We start from the raw sequence: 11,735 nt of genomic DNA, 5'->3' as shown, positions 1-11,735 counted from the left end.
AGAAAGAAAGAAAGAAAGAAAGAAAGAAAGAAAGAAAGAAAGAAAGAAAGAAAGAAAGACCTATGTGGTTGATACTAGTGAAGATCAAAGATCAGGGGAGACAGGCGAGCAAGGGCTTGGGACTGGCCAATGCAGGCACTGTTTTAGGCGTGGTTCTTTATCATAGAATAAGAATGTAAACATTTTTAAAGACCTTGAACGGTTCACTCTGCAAATTTACTGTGACTTTTCCAAATTCCTCACAACTGGACACTAACTTTGAAATTTCATAAAATGTATTTCTTAATCTGATGTAATTACGTCCCTGGATTTTAAGTTATTTATCAAATTTTAACTATATCAATGAAAGAAATTCTAACCTAAAAATGTTTAACAGAATCCTTGCAAAATTAATAGCAGCATAGTTGGTATGCTTTAAAATAGGTATGTACATTTCAGTATCTATCAAACATTTAATAAAAGATGACTCCACAAGGCAATTTGCAAATGAAGGCTTCATCTAGCTATACGTCAGCGTAAATCAGGAAGCTTCAGTTCACCGTGTTTCTAAACAACTACGCCATAATCTTTGCTAGCTCTGTTTTCGTGAGGCCATCATAAATCTGCTGCATCGCCCTGTCTCCTCAAAATGCACTCAGGGATCCAGACACTAGGAAGCAGGGTGAACTACACAGACTGGGAAGTCTATCTTTCTAGTCAGCTAGAAATCTCCATCACCTGCGGGACAGATCTCAGTTTAACTATTCTGCAGAGAAACACACCCACTGTGCACAAGAGTTGTTCTTTATTAGGATGTGTTGTTGAAAACTACTTTGTCTGTTGGCCTACACAGATGAAATAAGAGTGGGTGTTCCTTCCCCTGTGTGTGCGTATGTAGTTTACACATGTCTGCTAAGCTAGCCAGGGTGAATATACATCTAGATTCAAATGGCAAAAAAGTAAATAAATAAATAAAACATTTTTCTCAATTTGTCATTGCTGATATATAATTTGATTCTCCCTAAACTTGCTAACATCATCCAAATGGAAGAAACCATTGAAATTCATTATTTAAGATTTATCTCTAATGCGGAAGGTGTCTGCTAAAAGAAAGCCAAATAAATGAATAAAAATATTTAATCTTAAGTGTTCAGACTTAAAATGGCATATTAAAACCAGAGAAAAAAGATCTAGACCTTTCCTTTTTCTGGAATTATACTTTATAGTTGTGTATTTATTGAATGCATTCATAGGCTCCCTTAGGATGTGAAATGTATGGAAATATATGTGCATTACTAAAGAAAGAACTAAATTTATTCTTTCCCCACATCGTGCTCCTCTTTGCAGTAGAGGTTTTTAATTCAATACAGAGCTAGAATGAGACGGAGCCAATTTCCTGGTCTATATGTGTGACAAATGCTGAAAGTGGCACAAGATTAACAAATTAGCTGAAGTATAGATCTTAAAAGATTTTTTCTGTGTCTCTAAATCAAAATTCATACTTTATTTGAAATGAAACCTTCTTTAGAATTCAATAATAAATAAGAATATTTTATTTCTCTGTATTTAAGATGAAAAGATGGGATGGCTAACAACATATTAGAATTTTTAAATGAATATTTTATTTTAACAAAGGTGATATATTTACACTCTTAAGTTGTTGCAACTATTATGAGGAATGGTGGATTAATAACATTAATGTATGTTTTGCTAAAGCTGAAATTAGTCTTTTCAATATAAGTAGCTACTCCAAAAACAAAAGCACAAAATGAACATCTCATCCTGTATGTCCATGGGTTGAAAATATTGAAAAAAAGATCAGGTATAAAGTAAAAATAAATTTGACTTTCTAGTAACATTTGGTAACATGATTTCAGTTAAATATACATACATATATATGTATCTCAGGTGATGCTATTTTAGCTACCCAGAGAATTGTATGTTTGATCTAACTCATGTATCTGACAGCAAACCTCTGTGACAATAAAAGCAATGTCATAGCTATAGAATTGTTTAATTTGGGAGGAAGGTTACCTTGAATAATCATATATACCTGAATTTATTACTAGGTTTTGCTGAGTAATTTGCAGATGGTGTCTATTTTATTAAGGAATAAACTTATGATGTTAAACAGCTTTATAAGGAAGATATTCTAAAGCACACGTTTTGAAATTGTCTCCCTCGTTCATCTTTGGAACATTGCCGTGGTCCAACTGATTTGTTTGGACTAAAATTTTACAGAAGATAATAGCATCTAAAGCCAGCACAGTCTTACTTCTTATATCCGAACAGACTAGCATGCTTAAAATTCGATATGAGCACGGTGCAGGTTGGGCCTCAGTCACCCAGTCTCCCTCCCTGTATCTGTTCATGTTGACAGACTATGTCATAATACATCAACAGAAAGATCAGCACTGAAGAATGAAATTTCATCACCTGACAGCAAGAACAAAACTGAATTTTAGCATTAAATTAGTAAAAATATACTATTACCTCACTTCCAATTAGTGTACTATCTTTCAAAAACAAGGTGTCTTCTATAGCCACAAATGTACACAGAGGTGTGGAAGGAGGCTTGTTTACACATTCGGAACCACCCTCAGACTGACAGCATATTTTCATTTTCTTTTTTATATGTTATTTTTCATATCTTGGAAGCCACTTAGGAAATTCTCAAGAATATTTTTTAATGAGATATACAAAAAGAGCAGAAATCAATTGACCACTGAAGAAGGGGTCTTTAAACTGCTGATAAAGTTAGGTGCCTTTTCTATATACGACATCCTGTTCTGTGTTTGAATTGCAGTGGAGATTTAACAATGCCTATAATAAAGAATGTCTTTTGCAGCCTACAGCATCATCTGCCACTTAGACTTCAATTTTGTCCCCGTTTGGATGCCCTACAACACATGCACTTCTCTTTTGTCTATTATCCCAGAGTTGTGCTATTCCCAAATATTGACATCATCTACTTTTATCAGCATTAACTGCTCCGCGGCCTTCCAGGCTCATGCTCAGCTCTATTTCTTCCTATTGATTATCTTCCTCACTCCAGCAGGTAGCTAGCCGGCAAGGCTGTCCTGAGAAATAGCTTCCAATGACTTTATACGCACAATTTACACGGAATTGTTTAAAGAAGATATTAGCTTCAATACAAATCAGTGAAGCTCATTTAGTCAATACTGCACGATTCTGCTGTTGGCACCCTGTCACATGTTACTCTTTACAGTCAGCTGCCGAACCCAATCTGCACATTAGCCATAGTATTTAGTTTCATATTAAAATGAAGGCGAGTTTTTTTCACTTTTGCCTTTCCTTTTGAAATCTTTTTGGTGTACTTTTTACATCACCTCACTGAGCCATGTGATAGTAATATATTTTGAAATATAAAAACCTGAGATTAAATGTTTGATTTTTGACAGTGTTCTTAAATATAATAAATTCAAAAGGAAATACTGTTAAGTTAAAATGGAGTGTTTTTCATTAAGTCCAATCAAATGGTAGACAACAAAGGATCTTTTATTTGAGAATATGAAGTGAAAATGAAAACCAGAAAACCTTTACTAAGAAAAGGTCCAGCCAAATTATGTTGGAAGGAGGTCTCCAGATTGAGCCTGGGTGTTTCTTTTGCTAAAAGTGAATTAAACTAAGATATGCTATGAAGAAATATTTCACAATGAAGCAAAATGTAATGCTTTTTGGAGATGAAAATAAGGGCAAAGAACAGTTGTCTTTGAAAATAATTCTAAAGAAAGATCACATATGAAAAAAATTGCCACAGCATCTGATCTTTTCTTATAATCATAACAGGAAAATGTTTGGGGTAAAGTGACACTGGTCCCTCTTTCTCTTCGATGGCAATGCTGTAAAATCGAGAAGCAGTGTTTACATTTCACAATCACCCCACCTTAAACTACTAGTTTATGATAGTAAATAAGATGATATTTAGATATGTCTAAAACAGGAAAATTCAAATGAAAATCTAAATGTGAAATTTAATATCATAAAATAACAAGGCAATATAATACTACTCTGATTGTGCAAATATTGCAAAATGAACTGCAATGCTTTAAAAGTCTTCAGGGCTTGTGCAATGCTTAAGTGAAGGTTTGCACATAAAAGTCAACATATCAAATGAGTATTTATCTCTATTGTATTAGCCTAATGTTTCACTTGAAACCAGAACTAGACATCCCAAAATCCGTGCAAGTAAGTACCCAGTAAGTCTACTGGCTTATTTCTTTGTAAACTGACGCAGACAAAATTTTAAAAAGGTATATTGATGAAAATATTCTATTTTTATAAAATGCATCTTAGAACTTTATTGACTGACTTAACAGAAAGCTTTGGGGATAGGAATGCCAGAAAATACACGAATTTTAGTACTGGAGAATTCTAAGGACTGCACAGATAAGATTTTAAACAAAGGTGAGAGGTAAACAAAATGATCATTTTACATAAAAACATAAGAAATAATAACATCATTTTTAAAGTTAATTTTGGGAAGCAGTTAAAATTAAATTACATAATAAGTAATTATAAGTCTTTTCAAGATTTTTCTCTTTTTGACTATAAAAGGTTAAAGGCAATTTTTGTGTGACCTTTGCTTTCTTTTCTTTTCTCTCTAAATATCAGTAGTGGGTAGCTGGGACTCTGAATCCCAGGTAAGAAAGACAGGCTGAAAGATGGCCAGTCTGTCCGTCTTCTCACACATTTATTGCAAGTTGACACTCACATAACAGCCTTTTTTATCACAAAGATTCAACAAAGACCAATTCAGGCGCCAAGGGAAAATCACAGCCTAGGAGAGAGAGAGATGCTTCAGCTGCATATTCAGGCTGCATAAGTGCAGGCATGGAAATCAGCACTGGGATATCTGTGTGCAGCACCATTTGCAAGAAGTCAGCCATCTAAATATGATGGCATTTGTATATGTCTCCATGCGTGTGCATACTGTATATGATGCACAACACAAATTCCAGACAATGTGGAAAATTAAGCTTTTACAGTTTAAAATATTCTCTGATTACTATGTACTGATATGAAGAAGTAAGTTCCACCAGCTGAAAGGGCTTTGTTTTAGTCCATTTATTCATTTTTATTAAACAAAATTATTTGCTGTACATTTGCACTTAAATATGACATACTTTGAAGAAAAGAAATGTTAGCACAAACAGTGATGGCAAATTGACATGAAATTCAGAAACTAACAGGAACAAAGCAATTGAATACTTCAGGTAAATAAAACTAAATATTTTTTTTCAAAATACTTCTTATTTTAGCAGGTAATATATTTGAGTATAAGTGAATGGTGATTTTAAATCATATCAAAACATAAAATTCTTAAAACAACGATATTTTATGGTAAATTTTAAAAGACAGAGTTTTTAATTGTTTGATTTTGTTTAATATATGAGAAAGTTGTTTTTGTTATTTCTCAATATTTTAAGTTCCATTTATAGACAAGCAGGATTGCAAGTCTCATCATTACCAACCTTATGGATATTCACATTATGATGTATGTTAAAGTTTGATAATAGCGATTTACACTGATGGTAGAAATGTAGATGACATAAAAAGATGATTTGGCTACACTAAAAATTTCACAAGTCTGTAACTTTCCAGTGTTTCTTTCTGGCCACATTTTGATAAGCATAATTAACACACACAAAAAGTAGACTTTCCATCACGATTAACTTCAAATTAAATAACACTGAATTCTATGAGAAGTTATTTATTTTAGAATTTTAGAAATAAAAACTTTGTGTATCCAAACTAAACACACATACACACAGCATTTTGTTAGGAGACATTCTGCTTTTATTGCTTTACTTAAAATGAACAAGTGAACACACTAATGTGATTATTCCATGGCTCAGATGTCATTACAAAACTCTTAAACTATGTAAACATTTCAATTAATCTAACGCATTTACTCATAAAGGTATTGTTGTTATTGTTTTTATAGAGTAGGAGTATTTTAAAAATATCAACTAACAAATATATCTACTCAAATTCAGACACACTTGTTTATTTCAAAATAAATAAACAAGATCACTGGTTGAGATTTATTTTCTAATATTTTAGTTACTGCACCTATATGAATAGAAAAATGTGCATAAGCTGAGTACAATATTAAAGAAAGCAGCATTAGTTGACATTAGCTTTTTGATACATAGAGTAACTTTATTCATCTATAACCACACATGAAAAGACAGATATATCATATATACATGTATATGTATACTGTCGATCTAGAATAAATAAAACTCTGTGTGTGTGTGTGTGTGTGTGTGTGTGTGTGTGTGTGTGTGTGGAGAAATTAGACAAAAAACAGTGTCCTTGCAGAGTTATAGAGTCAGATATCAACTTCATCGAAAATGAACAGTTATATAAAAATTGATAATTTGCAACCTTTTTGAATCTCTTACCTTGGTCTTTCTTTCAATTTATATAGAAGTGTTTATGGTCACCAAAAAGAAAATGAACATTTGATGAAAGAAAACCCTACACAGATATTTATAAGGTCTTTTGAATAAAATTGTTAAACTAAAGTTTAAATCATTTGAGCTTTTTATGAACTATGAAGCAAGCTATTCACAATATGTGCATGAAAATTATGTCTTTAATACTCTCCACAAAGTTTCCCTATATAAGCGTATATTACATATGTCTTATTGTATTATAAAATATTTTCTAAGTCTTAGAAGATATTTTGAAATAAGCATGAAACTCTGGTATCTGAATCATAATAATCAAGAATCTAAGTAAGAACAAAGTTTCTTATCATTTGAGTCAGATATAACTGGGAAACCTCTAATTTTTTCTCTATATTTACTTTTTTCAAATGTGTCATTTTTAAGGTAAAAATGAAAAGATAAAGAACTACATGTCAAGAAGTTACACAGCTCCCTGGTACTTTATATTGTAGCCACCTTGAGGACCGTGGATTTCTATATCTACAGACTGAGTAATGTCAGTGCTATGGTGCTCAAGCGATGACATTAATTGCCTTACTTCCATAGGAAGAAACCCTTCAGACCATCACTACCTAGATTGCAGGAGCACTAATTATACGCACAAACATACACACACATGCATGCATACACATGGACATACATGCACATCCACACATATTCAGAGAGCAAGAGGGTTGTTGCCATGAAGCTCAAAAGAAGCTCTAGACCAAAAAGTTATCTGCAACTCTCAAAAGATGAATTTGATTCCTAGTGCCTAATTCAAAAGAAAACACTGACTGTCTTCTAAATTATAAACTAATGACTCAACACCACCAGTTAGGGAAAGGTAAAAGAATCTAGGAGATGACTACGGTTTCCTAGGCCACAAAGGGTTGAGGGCCTAATTATTTTTAAGTATAATCCAGCCAACATCTTCTCATGCTTAGCTGCACGGAGTGACACTATTTGTGATGCCCAGTGTGCTGAAACTGAGCAGGTTGCTGTCAGTTTAAAAATGACTATAATAAAAGTGACCATGAAGATGGATCTTGTGATTTTGCGTTTCTAATCAGTCATCTGTGAAGAACACTTTTGCTTTGATTCAGCAGACTGGTGACAGCCGTGATTGATAACGCATGAGGATGAAATAAAGGTTATTAACTGTCTTCCTATTAAGCTCAATGGATTACCCCTCTAGGTGTGTCTCCTACGTTAAGTTAGAGTACTTACTCAGGTAAGGTCAAGAATGAACTCTATGTAGACACTCTCCACCCGGCTGAAAATGAGTGACGCATTCTTGCATTATAATTTTTAGTGCAGCATTTAAACAGCATTTAATTCCCCATGTTGTGCATTACCATAGTGTATACAGTGAAAACACTAAGGGAACAGGAGATTCCACTGAACCTCAATATCTCCACATAGGGCTAACTCGTCACCTATATAGCATTCACATGAAATGCCTAAACAGCCAGATATCATATAATCTGTGAGTGTTGTTTAAAAGGAGATAGTAAAATTGACTCATGATTGCAAGTAAATGCATTATATACATAAGATTCTTTAAATTTTCAATCACTCACAAATGAAAACTTTATAACAGAAAATACTTAATGTCAAAACATCAAAGGTTAAAAGGAATTATTAAAATTCCTGGACATTTTGCCTTGATTAAAGATATTAAGCTACTAATTTTACCACTTAAACATTTCTAGTAATTGTATATAATGTATATATAAATGAACATTTTAGTGACAATGTAAATACAATCCCTTGACTTGAATAACATATGTATATATACTTGTAATATTACAGATCCTAAGGTATTTAAGTTTCTAGTAACTTGGATGTATCATTAAACAACAACAAATCTCAGCATTTACTTCATTATGTGTGTGTATTTACTCTTATAGTAGCCAAAATATATTGAAATATTTTGAACATTTGAGTTATCTTTAAAACCTTTTCTATTTACAGGTTTGGTTCTTTGAAAAAAAGAGTAAACAAATATATTTTCATTTAAAATATAGTATGTTGCTTCTTCAAGTGTTTCGCACTGCAACCACTCAGTATGATATGATTTAGCCACATACATTTAAGGATAACACTAACTTGGAAGTAAGTGTCCATTTAAACTGTACCCAAATTTCAGTACTGTTTTTGGCAGATCTTCACTGAGCAACATTGCATAGTGGCATGAAACCATACAATGTTATCTGAACATCCTTAGGATTCCAGTTCAGAGAATACCACGCTTTTCATGAAGGTTGTCTCTCTCTGTGTATTGTGAGCTGTTTTTCCAGGTGTTGTTATGCATATTTTGGTGTCTAATAAACTACATTTTCTAAATGTGATACTTTAATATTGGCATGCATCAACAAAGAAGTATAGAGCAAGTCAGGATATCAAGGTCAAGATTTCGATGTATTTTTTTTAAGGCTCAAAACTTGGCTCTGTCCGGCTTTCCTTCACCTGGCAATTGCTCTCTTGAGCCTTTCCAGTTCTCCAGTATTCTATGCATGCCAAGTAAAATTTAAATTCGCACACACTGAAAAGCCTTTCTTAGGAAAGTGGATAAAATAAAACTTGCTTATTTGGTGTATTGTTTACATCACATTTAAGGGAACTTACGTGTACATTTTTAGAATTAATACGAGATTTCCTCAGTGAGACATGTGAACTCTATTTTTAAATGGCATTCTCTCCTTAGTCTATCCAACCTCAAGAGGGAAACTCAGAAAGCAATGAAGTTAGAGATCCTTGGGGGACATATACCCAATAACACCCTTTTAGATTCTTGTACAAATATTTGCCAAGGGTTTCACAAGGAAACTTTAAATTAAAAGGAAATAATGTTCTGTGTATTTTTCAAAAAGGCCTGTCTTGATTTCCAGCTTCTCAGTGAACAATGCGGTTCCAACCTGCTCACAGTTGGCAATGCTGTGTAATAATGTTAGTAACATGTTTTCTTTCCTAATAATATAACCATTGGTTTCTTAAGAAATGGGGAGTTCCAAAGGCCAGACAGTGCTGTAGGAGGTGACACATACATTTTTAAAAAATTTCCTCCGGTTCTTCCCTTTACGGAGACTCTCTAGAACTCACACTACAAACCAATGTACACTATATGAAAAAAGCATAGACAGCTTCAGATAAAGTTTAGGTCATTTCCAAATCTATCACAAAGTAGCTTAGTGTTGAGCCACAGCTCACCTAACAACATTGGCAGAAAACTGCATTTCTTGGTCAAATGTAACATTTTTTTTTTATCCTTTTAGACCTCCAGAACAAAATGTTTCATTCTTGTTGATAAAGCAAATGACAGACCTGGCAAAGAACCGCAGGCTTTGGGGCAGGCCCTTTACATCTCTGAGACTTACAGGGACTGTGTTTGTGGGTTACTGGAGCTGCAAGCGGATAGCTTTGGTTTATAATTTCTAGAACTGGGACTCCTTTGAGTTACACACACCCCCCATTTCTCCTCATCCTCTTCCAGAACTACTAAGTGGTATGGTGGGGGAATATACAGTGGTGTACACAGGTAGCCTGAGTTGGCGGCCAGCAGCTGCTGTCCACTGCAAGCCCATGTATGTGAGTGCAGTGGCCAGTCTGCTCTTCCGCCCAGCCCATTCTTGCCTGCTGGTGTTGCTGCTGTCATGTCAGCCGGTGATTTGATAGGCTTGTCGGGTTGCCATGGTGTTGACTTCTTGCCTCTAAGGAGCTGCCCAATGACTGGAGGTCTGGGATTAAAGCGGGAAGAGGCAGCGGCCACAGCGATTTTCTGAGGCAGCTGCGTCAGCTAGAAGAAGAAAGGGGACGAGGTCTTAAGCCTGCTCTCCCTCTTGCTCTCGGGGCCCTCAGCCAGTGAAAGAATAGAAAGGGTGGCCTGGTGAAACAGTGACCCTTGCAAGCCAGAAGACACAGGGGAGGGTGGGAGACCGCTAGGAAATAACTCGGAAGCAAACTGCACGTGCCAAAAAGAAAAATCTTCCAGAATTCGTTATCCACACAAGACGTCACTCCGGGTTGGATGGAGGGGCTAGGAATTAAAATGGGTGGAGTGTTTAAAGGGGTTCTGTTGCCTACCCCCTACATCCCAGTCAGTCTTCATTCCAGCAGGGCAGTCCCTTGACAAAGAGGCGCTTTGCAGAGAACTTTAGATCTCAGACAGGAACTCATTCCAAGAAGAGAAAGTGCAGTTAGGTGGCCAACGGGCGCAAGGACACAGTCGCCCCTATCTGAGGCAGCTGGAGCAGGGGCCGGGAAGCCAGGAGCGCTCTGTGCACAAGCCCCAGACGGAAACTGTAAACTGCGGGCTGCAGGGGAAAGAGCCCGCTTCTGTTATAAATTAGGAGTTAGGTGAAGGTTACGCAAAGAAGAAAAGGGAAAGTAAAGCTGTTAAAAGAATAGAGTAAAACCCCTGGGACTTCAACTTGAAATCCCCCCTCGCACTCCCCAACCCAAGAGGAGGAGGAGGAAGAGGAGGGGAGCACATTCTGGTGTGATGAGAACTCTCTGGAATGTCTGGAAGAGAGGTTTGAAGTGCGAGGGAAAGAAGACCCCAGTTGCCAAATAAATGGCAGGAGAGTGGTGGGGGAGGGGAGGAACAGTGGAGACTTGTCCAGATTCACCGAAGGGACTCGGGGATTAGTTGTACGAGTGGGATTCCAGTAGAATGGAAACAGAAGTTTAGGCTCCGAGTGGACGGAGGCAGGAAGCGACAGCAGTGAGTAGGAAGGGAACTATAGCGAAGGTGCAAGCTGCTGAGGGAGAGGATGGAAAGGCAGCCTAGGTCAACCGGTTGGACCCGAAGCAGGAGCCACCGTCCGCAAGCAGGACGCGGAAGGCAGAAGATGAAGAGGACAGTGGGTGGATCAGCGCTCCAGGGGAAGGCCAGCAGAGCTGCCTGCCAGGTGCCACAGCCCTGAACCCCGATCCCAGCGACGCGGGGACTTTTCCGGGAAGGAGCAGGCTGCCAAGGGTCTCGGCGGCCGCAAGTCCCAAACACAAGCCTCACTAACTACTTTACAGCCACTTTCATTGATTTTCTTTAACAAACAAGCACAAAGCCCGTTATAGCAACACTTGCCCTACCCGCAGCTAGCATGCTCTAAGTTCTTAAAGCAGGGCTTCTCTGGGCAGCAGTTCTGACATTTCCAAATAAATCGTTTTTCCTTCATCCTAGGTTTAGAAAAACTACTCCGTTTTCCTATATAATTTGTGATTCACCTTCTAAAATACATAGAAGACAAGTCCAGCCTCAACTTTGTCAATCCAGTAGGGTTCGCTCGTATTTGC

General features: G+C 36.4%; 1 long non-coding RNA gene across 3 annotated transcripts in view; it reads right to left on the bottom strand.

Moving 5' to 3' along the window:
• LOC113457744 overlaps positions 1-11,735 on the bottom strand; it is a 69,479-nt gene that overhangs the window by 49,223 nt on the left and 8,521 nt on the right. The gene's annotated exons all lie outside the window — the stretch shown is intronic.

This window comes from Microtus ochrogaster, linkage group LG5, assembly GCF_000317375.1.
Source record: "Microtus ochrogaster isolate Prairie Vole_2 linkage group LG5, MicOch1.0, whole genome shotgun sequence".
Lineage (NCBI taxonomy): Eukaryota > Metazoa > Chordata > Mammalia > Rodentia > Cricetidae > Microtus > Microtus ochrogaster.
Note: the sequence above shows the minus strand (reverse complement) of the source record. Positions and strands in the feature narration are given on the sequence as shown.